Below are 13,588 nucleotides of genomic sequence, written 5' to 3'. Positions count from 1 at the left end.
CACCCTGACACTCCTGGGCCGTCAGGAGCCGGCCCTAGTGGGGGGGTACTGTTATGTCTCGTCGTGTCTGTTAAGTTTGTCAAGTTCACTTGTGCCTAGTCTTGTCTTTCACTTCCTGTTTTATTTTGAAAACCTCTTTCCCTCTTTACTTCCTGCCTTTGTGTGTTTCCCGCCTTTGTGATTGTCTGACCCACCCTGATTGTTTCCACCTGTTCCCCATTACCTCATGTATAAATAGTCTGCGTCTCCCTTTGTCCTGTGCCAGATCGTCTTGTCTCGTGTCAAGCGTTCATGTGGTCTGTCTATCCAAGGAAAGTATTGCTACACCTTTGCCTTGTATTTAGAAAGTATTGTTTAATCTTGTGTATCATTAAAACCTCTGTTACCTGACTAAAAGCGTCCTGGTGTCCTGCATTTGAGTCCTCCATGTTGTTGAGCCTCTGCTCCAAATAGTAAATTCATATCATTATCTATAATCAGGCTGTGTTGAGCCTTATTGAAATGCTAATAGAAAGTGTAATCGAGTGTAAATAGTACATTTTTAGTGCTATATTGGTCATATAATATAGGTAGGTGTAACTTGTTAATTTTGTAAAATGTAATGGGTCTGAGCCAACTGTATGGCCAGTACATATATTTTGTGTGTATCTGTTGCTCCTCCACCAAACACAACACAGTTGTGTGTAGTTTCAGGGGTGTGTCTGGCTGACATTTTTATACAGCTTTATACAGCTCAACTCCAGTCCAGATGGCTGTACTTGTATGGCACCTTTTTATAGCATTTTTGATTGCTGAAAGTGCTTTCACACTTAACTCCACCTGAAGATGTTCAGTAACTGTCAAAAGACACCAGCACTTTAGCACTTATGTTACAACAAGAGTTTATGACATGAGAGTATATGTTGAAAACACTGGAGCTGCTTTCTTCCTGACACATTTTTGCTTGATTTTCAGTGTCCGTGTTATCACAGGGACACATTCTGTTGAAGGTATTTCAATTGACTGTATGTAGTTACTGCTGGGAGTAAAAATGTCCTTGTTCCCAGATATCTACAGTGACTTGGGTAAGTGCGACACCAATAATCTTACCTCCTGAGTGAGAGAGTTTATCCTCTGTTGTAGGTTGGTGGTCTCTGATTGGATTACACTGGTATCTTCGATGGGCTCACAGGAACAGCATAGTATCCTCTCCTCTTCAAATTCACTGATCATAGGAAACTGGAAGGTAGGAGAGGAGAGGTTTTGGTTTTAAAGGTCCCTTTAATAAATCATTGCAGGGTACAAACAAATCACAGAGAGACCATCACTATTAAAGCAAACTAAGAGAAAAAAATATCCCTGAAATACAACAAAACCATTCGTCAATACAAACTAAAACGAAGTGCTACTGTAATCAAAAATCAAAAAGTCCAGCAACAGTTCTCCACCTCCTCCTACAGAACACAGAAAGCCCCCAACAATCCACCTGTGAACAAAAGCCTGCACATTGTCCACTGTTTGATAATCTGCGTGTTCCAAAAACCGTTTATAAAACTCTTAGGAGAGACTGTCAATCTCTGGTGCCCGTCCTGAAGTCATCTGATTGACAGCAACCATCAACTCCTCCAGAGACAGTGTAGTATCTGATGGGTGCATCTAAAGAGTGGTATTTATGATTGCGTTCACTTGGTGTTTATGGTTGTGTCTGTTGGTGTCTGTCTATCTAAAGGAAGCATGAACTCGACAGGAGTGATTGATTTTACCTCCTTATTTGGGTACAGATGGTCGTAAGTATTTTGGTGCATTCCTGTAAATTTTTAACAAAGACATCAGCTGTCAAGCTAGGAAGTCAAGAAGAAGTATAAAAGATGACCAGAGAATGGGCTCAGGAGAAGACGGGGACAGAGACAGCAGATTCGGCTGGGGGTTACGCTGTCTGTTCCTACAATTGGCTGAATGTCTTCCCAGGCTTCCATGGTGCCTGTTAGACAACTGACCTTGTTGCAATAAACCTATTTTATTCACTAAGTCGTTGTCAGCGGAAGTTTCCTTTCATCAACTGCACATCATCGGCATCAGAAGAGATACAACAACAGCACAGAGTCCAGAGCAGCTCTCTCCTCCACACCAAGCTGGGGAAGACCCCCCAGGAGCCCCCTACGGCTCTCCACGCAGCACTGGTCCCCTCCAAAGAGGGAAATACAGAAATCCACCGCAGGCTCCACATCCCATCCAGATCAGCGGTCACTCCACCCCCTGGGACCCCCAGGCAGGTCATCCGCCTCCTCTGTGCCACAGATCCCTCCAGATTTAAGAAGAAGGAGCTTGGGGCATCCATATCGCCAAGCTGGAGAAACCGCGACCTCACCAGCGCTCCCTTCACTCTCTCTTGCAGGAAAGAGCTCAGCTCCAGCCTCTTCCTCTGTAGTGTGCGGCCCAAGGTAGGATCCGGATCCCCGTGTAATCCCTCTTCACTGTTTTTAATGGAGTTTTCCAGCTCCTCAACTGCAGCTTTAATCCTTGCAGTTGAGTTGGAGGTGTACTGGAGATGGTAGTCAGTAAAGCCAACTGGATTTATGCAACTCTGCACCAATCTTGGTCTAAGGTTTTGGGAGTCATAGATGTGATCTAATCTGGCTGCACTCACCCTGTTGTTAATAACCCAAATCCATGTGTATTGTCTAGCTTGTGGATGCTTGACCCTCCAAGCATCCAACAAGTCCAACTGAGTGATCAGTCTTTAAGGTTTGAGAAGACTGTGGGTGAGGCTCCTCACCTGTTCGATCCATAGTAAAGTCTAAAGTGCATTTAAAGTCTCCACCAACAATCAGGTGATCCTGGTGATGACTGTTGAGTTCATCCCGCAGTTTTTCAAAGAAACTCTTGCTGCTCCCTGATTTGGGGCATACACACTTACAAAGCAGAAGGTGGAGTTCTGGATTTCTGCCTTGACAATCAGTAGTCGCCCTTTCACTACTTCAGTAGCAGATAAAATGTTAGCGTTTGCAGTCGCCCTAAAAAGAAGAGCTACTCCAGCGCTAAGGCTGGTTCCATGGCTGAGGGAACATGGACCTTCCCACCATAACCTCCAGTCCACCTCATCCACTGAATCTGAGTGGGTTCCTTGTAAAAACAAGACATCTATATTTTTATTATTGATTGTTTCGGAAATGAAGGCTCTTTTCTGTCTGTCTCTGCCACCGTTGATGCTTAGATACCCCATGTTTAGATGTTTCATAGGGGAGGTGGAGAAGAGGAGCAGACAGGAAACAGCCAGGAGACAGCAGTGAAGAAGCACCAGGTGGATCATGATCATGGTTTCGTGGTCCTGGTCCTAACAGTTCTCCCTTTCGTTGCTTTCCTGAGTGTCGTGATGTGTTTTTTAAGTCTGAAGCGTTTTCTCTCATCTAAGAGGTCGAAACCAACAAGTCTCTTTAGTGCCCCAACTGAATGAATAAATTTGTCAGTGTCACTAAAATAATCACCCACTTTTCTCAGATTTTTTATATGTTCCATCAAGAAAACCATTGATTTCCTCCAAAGAATAGAGGTCTGCATTTTTCCCAAGACATTCACTGATGGACACAGTGTCTGACTCAGAGTCAAACTCCATGTCCTCTCCCTCACCTGATCACTGGCTGTTAGCTACAGCCTCTACATTCTGTTCTTCACTCACTTTATTATCATTGGGACTTCTTTCCCTGGTGGAAGCAGCTTCCTCAGTTAACACTGGAGGCAGCGGTTCAGCACTGCTCTGGCCTTCTGTGGCCTCCTTAGCCTGAGCCTCTTCCTCCTTATCCAAACTAGCACTATTAGAAACGGGCGGCACCGCGGGTGGCAACCGGCTCGGCCACAGCACGAGCCGCGGGTTCAGCCGCCTCACCTGAACTTTGCCTGTGCGGACACGCAAACCGTTTGTGTCCCACATCACCACACTCAAAACACTTCATGTAGCCTGAACTAGCGTACACCATGTATGAGCCTTCCCCGTGCTTCACCCTGAAAGACACCTCCAGGGTCTGTGTGGGCGAGTCCAGGAACATGTACACCTGCCGCCTCAGAGACTGGACATGCTTCAGTTTGGGATCTCTACATCCCAAACTGACAGTTTTAAATCCACTGGCAAATTTACCAAACCTGCGGAGCTCGTTCTCCAACAGCTCGTTGGGGATGAACAGCGGAACACCGGACACGGTGATCCACATTGAGGGCACCGACAGCGGGGACACCTCCAAACACTCCGCTCTCTATCAGACTGTGAACGTCCTGTTCACTCACCAGAGGAGTTTGACTTTCCAGAAAGCTATGCACTCAGTTATGCATTCCAAAACTCTCCAATCTATTGTATTCTATTTTGTGTATAAATGTGTGCTTCCTGTGTGTATCATGTGGTTGTGTGCTGCTATCTACCTTGACCTCGTAGTGTTTGAGTTTCCTCTTAATGCTGCTGTTCTCCCTCTCCAAACTGGCTAACCGGGTCTTGATGTCATGATAGGCAGCAGCCAGGGCCAACCCTGATGCCGGGTACATGTCCTCCGGCAGCCGATTGGCTGACCAAGTGATCCCAGAAATGCCCACGTCATCTTTCAGCCCCTCTCCTCCTCCGAGCAGCCCCAGCTCTCCTCTGCGGAACAGATCCATCATCAGTTAGCTGTAGGAGAGGAAAACAAAGAGTTGAAGTTGATCTCTGGGAAATGCAGCACAGAAAACACAGATTGGTCTTTGAGCAGACAGATAGAAAAAGGCTAGTGGCCATGTCAGCTCAGTAAGTCACTTTGCACTTGCCACTTCACACTAATGGCAATAAATATGCCAATCCTATGTCCTACCAGAGGTATCAGATAAAAAATCAGTGTGTGTATGTGCACGTGCACATGTGTGTGTGTTTTCACCCGGAGCCCAATGAGCCCGCCAGCCAAAAGGTTTGGTGTTTCCCATCTGCCGCCATGTACCTCCCTGATCCCCTGCCGCAAAAAATCACCAGGAGGAAACTCATTAATAACCTTTTTTACCAGGAAGTATAGTTTAAGATCAGAGTCAAAGATTACACCAAGATTTCTGGCAGAGGGCTTTAAATTTGAAGCTAGTGGACCAATGAGGGCATTATCAATCTGAGCCCTGGGGAGGGGCAAAAAGGATTACCTCAAATTTGGTGTTGTTGAGCTTGAGAAAGTTGTCAAACATACAACTTATTATGTCTGCTAAGCAGTCATGAAGGGTATGAAGGCTGGCATTGTCATTAGGTTTTATTGGCAAGTAAAGTTGCAAGTTGTCGGCATACAAATGAAACTGAATGTCATGATCACGTGTGATTTCACCCAGAGGGAGCATGTAAAGAAAGAAGAGGATGGGACCTAAAATTGATGACAGAATCAGTCAATAGATGAAAGAATGACAATTTAAGTGTTTTCCAGTTAAATATAAGGTGAACAAGTAGAGTGCAACACCAAGGATGTCTTTGTGTTTTCCAGGCGGTTTAGGAGGAGAGTATGATCAGTGGTGTCAAAGGAAGAGCTCATCTCCAGCAGGACCAGGATTGTGTAGGATTTCAGGGCTGAAAACAGTGTCCAGTAACGTTTCCATTGTCACTAGTCTCCTCTTTTGAGTAACAAAATTCATCCTTGTACTCTGCTATTGTTTTTTCAAACAGCGCACATCTCTTCAGCAGCTATTCTGGTTAACAGAAGCTCTCAGCATCTGGACTTCACACATTTTTACAGGAACTTTTCCTCCAGACACACTCTGTTAAAAAAAAGGACACTCTCATACAATTTGTTGGTAGGTTATATTCTGGGCCATCTATTTCAAGGTAACAGCCTAAGCTAGCTTCATTTAGCATTCTTGATTAACAGGAGATGAGTCTGAGGTGAACCAGCCTGCAAGTTTGCACAAAGTCTACTCCAACATTTTTATCTAAACATTTTGGCTGCGGTGGTTCACTCTGGTTGTGTCTTGTATATTGATGGGTAAATTCTTTAGACATGTTTACCTTTTACGTTCACAGACTGGGGAAGCCCTGCCCACAGGCAGGCTGCCACTTTTGGATCAAACCAGCATGCTGATCCTTGTTTGTTGAGCTATCATGAATGAGAGGTAGTGCCCAGAGGCGCTTGCAATTGCAGTACTCAAGGCCACCACTTCAGTCTATGATCCTCACAAACCTCAGGTCAATAAACACCGAAGAGATCCGTGCTCAGGCAAGGTACTGTTTAGCTTTTCAGGAGGCATCCTTGCTATGCTTCATGGAAACTTGATTACACTTTTCAGTACCCAACTTTGCCTGAGATTTTGGCTATTTTAAAAGCAAAGGTGGTGGGATCTGTGTCTATATAAATTACTGATGGTGTTGTCAGTACACAGTGAATGACAGGATTTGTGACAAAGACGTTGAGATCTTATACTTGACTCCAAGACCCTTCAGACATCCAGAGGCCACAGCAATTATTGTTGGAGACATGAACCATTATAGATTGGATCTAACAATGCCAGGACTTTAATTTAAATAATTTAAAGGATAATATGTTGGACAAATGCTTTATAAATGTTGAGGGGGCATGTGTGTCAAGGATAAGACCACCAATAGCTAACTCAGATAATAATGTGGTCCATCTTGTACAAACTTGCAAGTCTAAACTGAAAAGCAGTAAACCAGAGAGAAAAGTCATCAGAGTGTGGTCATCTGACAGTATGGAAAAACTTAAAGCACACAAGAGAATTAAAGCGTGTGGAAAAAGATTTATGGGGGAAATTGCAAGAGGCAAGGACGGTGCACAAGCTACAACTAAAAAAGGTTAGAAAAGTACTAGAGAAGTAACAACAACAAAAACTGTGAAGGCAATGACAACCACTCTGAAAACATTAGCGGCAGATAATGAGGCACAGTTTGCAAATTAACTGAACATTTTTTCTCTTAATAAAGGGAATTATTTAGATCATGCTGTTAACATAAATGATTCAGCTGGACCTGTGCAGTCAGATAGAATTGAAGTTTCTGTTGAGGAGGTCAGGAAACCTTTAAACATTTAAATCAGACGAAGGTCAGGATCAGATAACCTCAGCACATTTATTTTGAAAACATTTGCAGCCTATCTTTCAGTGTTCTTTAGACACTCACATACTACCTGAAATGTGGAAGACGTCATATGTAATACCCCTTCCAAAGAATCCTAAGGATATTGTCTTGTGGCCTTAACCCCTGTTTTTTAATGAAAGCTCTACAGAAAATTGTGGTTCAGCAGCTCACTATGTCTGTAAGAGGCAAACTACAAAGTTACCAGTTTGCATATAAGCAGAACTGTAGCACAGAAGATGCAGTTGTAACACTGATGCACCTGGTACGAAAGCATTTAAACAAGCCTAAAACTATAGCTAGGGCTCTCTTCTTACATTTTACAGCCAGAGCTCTTACCGATGATTCAAATGAGATTACTCCTTACTAGATCTTCTGGTACCATCCATTTCTTACATATAGTTAACATATAGTTAAAGTTAATCAGATGTATTTAATTTCTATTGTGATGATCCTAGTCTTCATCAGTACTGTACAGATAAATTAGTGGAGTGGTGCAAAAAGAACTCACTTGTCATGACTTATTAAGTTCTCTCAGACTTCAGCTTAAAGCTTGACTAGCCAGACTGCTGCGCATCTGCTCAAAGATTGTGGGTCAAATGCTTAAATTTTCAAGCTGCATACATCAAAAGAATTTTGTCTCTGCCAGGTAATATTACATCTGACAACTCTCATATTATTATTATTATTTCAGGGATATCAGCTTTTGCCATTAACAAGAAGATTCAGAGTGTGGAACTCTTTTGTTTATCTAACTGTTAAACCACAGTTTGGGTTCTCAGCAGGGCTCAGAGGTTCTGTGTGAACTAAGCACTAAATGTAAAAGGAAGTGACTGGATGGATTGCACTGTAGCCACTTATTACCAGTGTCTGATATGGTATATGTTTACACTATTGTTGTTGTCTGGTTAAATGTTTGTATTGTATTTTCTTCAACACTGAATGCTTGGAAACACAAGACAAATTTCAGGAGAATGTTCTGACAATAAAGTGAAATTACATCAAATAAAATCTGCCAATTCAGCCTCCAGTGGCTGCGGGGCCCTAAGCCGCCACTTACTTAGCTCATAGGAAAAGCTCTGAGTCTTAGCATCAATGCTACTAGCTGCCGTTTCTCAATGGAATCCCGGTATTGGGTTAGCTAGCCAGAGCTGACAAGAAGACAGGCATGTAGTAAAAAGTTTTTTGACAAAGACAAACTTACAAATACAAACGTACCATTTAAACAGTATTTTGACTTGTTTTCTGCAACTTACGTCATTTATAAACACTTAAAATGTGCATAATGACATTATCATTACATTGTGATGATGTTTTTTCTACTCTCTGCTGTGAACGCAGCCTGGTTTGTTTGTCAACAAGAAATCTGTCTATACAAAATTGCTAAATGATTAATTTACACTTAATTAACCTTGATGAGCCTTGTGCATTTCACACATCCTTACTATCAAGAGTGGCAGCTGCCATAGTGCAGTGCTCAAAGACCAGCTACCGTTCTTAGACCAGTGACTAAGCCAAGAGTGATCATTGTATAATTGTGATCATTTCAACTGAGGCAACTCACAAATCTAACTCTCCATCTGTCTCCTTCACTGAAATGCTAATACTCCTACGTTTAGTGTGTGTGTGTAGTGCCTAAAGGCAACTGCAGAACCAAAGAGGGATAGAGGTCAAAGCATTTCTCTGCAGGTAACACCCACTCTTACATCCCACAGACTATGTCTCTCACACACATCCAGCCCACACACTCATTGTGTCTGTTGTCTATCTATCCAGCTCTCCCTCTATATCTCCCTCTCAATTTTCAACTCAATTCACTCTACTCTATTGACTATTTTTGAAGGAGCGCATATAGTACCAGCCAAGGGCAGAACAGTACGGGGCCATATGTCTTCATCACATGGCTGTTTCATTTATTAATGGACTAACAGGCCATGTTACCCACAACCCCCTGCAGTCAACACAAAACCCACTGGACTGTCTCATCATATAGTGTATGCAGTGATGGAACACATGTTGACCAATTGTGATACTGTAACCATCAGCATTGCATTACATTTACTATATTAATATAAGATATTTTTTTCAACATTCAGAAATTATACAAAGAAAAAGGTTAAAATGTCATTAAAATAGAGTTTAACATCGCCTTTTTTAATTTACAGTATTACACATCAGTTTGCTACCTCCACCAGCTTTTCCACCATGATTCTTTCTGTTAGCTGGATTTCGCAAAAGTTATGAATGATGAATGGTGAAAAGTTAGACCAGGGGCCAACGATGAACTGATCAGTTTTTGATGAAGCTAGCCATTTTTAAAGCATTTACATTTTGGCTCATCTTTATCATAACTGTAAGACTGTATAAGATAACTGTAATTGTATTACTATGGAACTAGTGTCTCAACTCAGTGATTTATGCTCTCAAAAGAGGCTCTTCACTAATTTTACACATGAAATTCATCTTATAGGTTATGAAGCATGCTGCTCCTGTGAAACAGTTGCATTTCCTCTTTCAAAAAAGATTTCAAATATGAGCCTGTAAGACAAACTAGAGGTATGGGGTGTGTCCATTTAGTTTTAGTAGCAGAATTAAAAAGTAGTGTGCAAAATTGAAAAAAAAACTTTAAAATGAAAGGGACACAGCACACCAAGCAGCAAATGCTCAATGGACAGTGGGGACAGAGATCTGTCACCTGCTGTGACTAGCCTTAATAAACTTCAGTTCCAACTGCTACTGTGTTATGACATGTTACTGGTAAAACTTCAGTGAACATGTATCTCAATCACTTGACATTTTGTACAATTCATCTCAATAAAGCGTCCTAATGTGGTATAAAAAAGGTTACATAAAAAGGTTCTAAAAAAAGTGGCTGCTACCAGAAAGCTCGAGGACATGGCACCATATCTGTGAGCACAGCTGAAGACTAATTCACTGTGTGTGTTTGTGACCACACACACACACACACACATACAAAGGGAGAGGAAGACTTAAAGTGAGGGTGACAGAGACACAGAGATGAGAGGAGATTAGAATAACTGAGGACGACAGAATGCGACATGAAGAGAGTGGGAGAGATAGTCAAAGAAGAGATAGAGAGAGAAGGGGAAAAGGGTGAGGGAGGTGATGAAAACAAGGCCTTTCAGAGAACTTTTTGTCCTGCTACTGTAGTCATGTGACCTTTGCAACATGTAACACACCCATGATTATGAGGACATTGACTGTATTTATTTTCCTTAGCATTAGAAATGCTTCACAAACATTTAAAATGTGTTAAAACCTGTTTGCAGTTATATGGCCTGCATCACCACTGATTGTAATGATGTAGGCCGACTACACCATACTGATTTATGAAGGTTCTGAACATGTCTGTTTGGTAGTCTGTGGCAAAAATGATGCAATACTTATGCTGTACTATTGTAAACATGGTTCTTATGCAATGTATCTGTGATTAGTGTTGACAGCACTGTCAATCTCAAATTCTAAATGAGCATTTTTAAGATTAAGTTTAATATAAAAGCTCTAGCAGGGAGTTCAACCTGTCTGTGGTCTAACTGACCCAAACACAAGCAAAGTCACTGCAGGCATACTGTGCATTTTCTTCACCTGTGAACAACTTTTTTGGTAAACAAAAGAAATGATATTTTCATGCATGGTCCATATAATGTATATAAATATGAAACATGAAATACTTCCTTAATAACAATTACTTGTGATTGCTATCCTTACTCCACAGGGACCCTTTGACTGAGATTGTGTTCAAATAAGTGTTTTTTTTCCTAAAAGAAGGACCTAAACTTGCATCCCTCTGAGAATTGTAGGTCTTTTCCCATATCATATTAGATGTATTTTTGGTCAGGTCTTAGGTACACTTTGGGATACTTTGTAGTGTTGTGGGTCATTCTCTGCCCTCTCCTCCCACACATGTGCACACAAACATGAACTTAAAACATGCTCTCCAAACTCCTTTAACTCCCTCTACCTTTTGCATCAAACATTACTGCTTTTACAGCCAACCACAAGCTCTCTGCTACTCTTGGCCCTATTGGACTTTATCCAACTGCTGTACCAGAGAACGATGGAGTAGACCACCCACCTCCAGCTAGTTTTATTTTTTCAGATTAAAAGGAAAGTGTAGTAAGGAAAATTGCCGGGTAAAACGAAGTAGGTTTCAGTCAACCTCTTTATATACTCGTGCAAATTGTTTGGGGGTTGAGAAGGACAGACAGTCTTAAGTCCGGTTGTGCTCCTCCTTCCTTTTTGACATCTGAGAGCTGAGGTATTTGATTTCAGTGATGTTATAACGTGATAATTGGTGACTTGCCCATAAATTGAACTGTTATCTTTCTCCATGTGTTGGCCCTGTGGTTGACTGGTGTACCCCGCCTCTTGCCCAAAGTCAACTGGGATTGGCTCCAGCCCCCCACCCCCCACCCCCGACAGATAAGCAGAATAGATGTCAAAAGACTTCTTCTTTAGGTTGAGGAAGATAATGGCTGGATTGTTTAAATAGACTTTTAAAGAGAAAGCTGGTTTACAAAAAAAAGCTTACTTATCATTCAGCACACGGAATATTGTGTCATCCAGATGGTTATTATTGTGTTGTGGATTCTGAAATAAGAATAATTTGTCACGCATAAGAGAAAACAATTATCTCTGTGATGTACATGTACGCTACTGCAAGAGAAGCTGGGGCTACTGCTATACTGCTATTGTGTGTGTGTGTGTGTGTGTGTGTGTGTGTGTATGAGAGAGAGAGAGAGAGAGAGAGAGAGAGAGAGAGAGAGAGAGAAATGGGGGTTACATTGTAGCAGCGTTTCCTCGCATCCCTACGTAACATGATGCAAAAAAAAAACCCTTGCCTATGTGCTCCAAACAACACCTGAACGCATCATGAGCATGCCTGCCCTGTGTCAGCTCTGTTAAAAACTCGCCACTCATTGCAAATCTTCCTTCATCTCCATGTCAGAAATATACTAGAGTCCATAGAATATTACCACAGCGACGCATCTGTGGGACTGAAGAGAGTTCCATCAACCTTATCGAACCCGATGCTGTTTTTTCCCCTTTTCCCCCTCTTTCACATTTCCTGTAATCTTTCTCTCCGTGGCATTTGTCTACTGTCCTTGTAATGATCATTACAGCCTTTTCCACCGCTGCGGAACTAAAACATCCTAGCCTGACCCACCAGTAGACATCCTAATGAGAGGTTGTTTACAAAACCGTGATTTGATCAAAGATCACCGGAGATCCACGCAGATCTCAGCGGCGAACACAGCAGGGGAAACTGGGGTGGAAAGACTCGAATGATGGCAGAGCTGGTTTACTTACGTCTTTGTAGAAAATCCATGAAGATGATGGTGCTGAGGAGGGTCGACATGACTGGAGTCTGACATCAGCAGTGGATGATGCCTTCTGTGTGTGTGTGTGTGTGTGTGTGTGTGTGTGTGTGTGTGTGTGTTTGGTGCCTCCCCCTCCCCCTTTGACAATGCAACGAGGAGGGGAGAGTGAGAGAGAGGAGATGAAGACTTTCAATAGAGGAAAAGCAGTTCATGTAATTAGGGCCCGAGTGTGAAACACTCACAGGACCCAATCATAATTCAAATAATAATAATAATAATAATTATTATTATTATTATTATTTGGACACTTCGACATGTGATATTTTATGGGTGTTTTGTCTTGGCGTGCAGAAATGGCTCGAGAACGCCCCCTGATAGTTTTCAAAGCCGAAGCCCCCTCCTTTCGCTTTGCCCTAGAAAGATTACATTAGGTGAGCAGGTGCATCACATCCAGACCTTAATGTTTAATGACAGTCCGGGTCTGAACACATGTACAGGCCAATGTTGAATCATAGTCATAGCGCTACCTAGTGGCGGGAGGAAGTGTCACGTTCTATTCTAGGACATCTTTTTCCCAGCAGGTTAACCACAGCCACCTCAAATTTGGTGAAAACATTCCACCTCAAACCCGGTCAGTGTGTGGCAAAAATGTTCATGATGAAAAGATATCAAAGGTCTGTACAAAACTTTAAGGCCGTGGCGTGGTATAATATTCCCAAAGCAGGAAGTTGCTGTAAAGTTGCTGTAGAAAGGCCAGGCAGAGTTCACACTTCACCAAACCACCTCAAATTTGGTGAAAACATTCCCAAGACTTTGATGATGCTATGTTATGAAGCTCTTGAGCTTTCGTGAAACGTGGCCACGCCTCCTTCGCCATGAAACTGGAAGTTGCTGTAAAATGGCCAGACATGATTCAAACCTCACCAAACTTGGCACACACACCAGGAGGCTTAAAATGTGTAATCTGATCTGGTTTATGGGTTTGGGTTTGTTAAAACGGCTCAACTGCGCCCCATACAAAATTTCAACAATTTTTTAATGAAGCCTTTCACCTACATGTATAAAATTCACTGTGTATATGGTTCATGCCAAGACCTAAAAAAGTCTCTTGGAGCCATGTCCTAAACCCAACAGGAAAAGCTGTATTTTTAATTCTATGTCTAAAAATAGGCTCCATGCCTGTCCAAGCAAACAAACT

At 42.3% G+C, this 13,588-nt stretch overlaps 1 pseudogene; it reads right to left on the bottom strand.

Moving 5' to 3' along the window:
- LOC139217283 (TANK-binding kinase 1-binding protein 1-like) overlaps positions 1–12,444 on the bottom strand; it is a 30,752-nt pseudogene extending 18,308 nt beyond the window's left edge.
- Between the last annotated feature and the right edge of the window lie 1,144 nt (positions 12,445–13,588).

This window comes from Pempheris klunzingeri, chromosome 17 (genome assembly GCF_042242105.1).
Source record: "Pempheris klunzingeri isolate RE-2024b chromosome 17, fPemKlu1.hap1, whole genome shotgun sequence".
NCBI lineage: Eukaryota > Metazoa > Chordata > Actinopteri > Acropomatiformes > Pempheridae > Pempheris > Pempheris klunzingeri.
The sequence above is the reverse complement of the archived record's forward strand: the minus strand, read 5'-3'. Positions and strand labels throughout refer to the sequence as shown.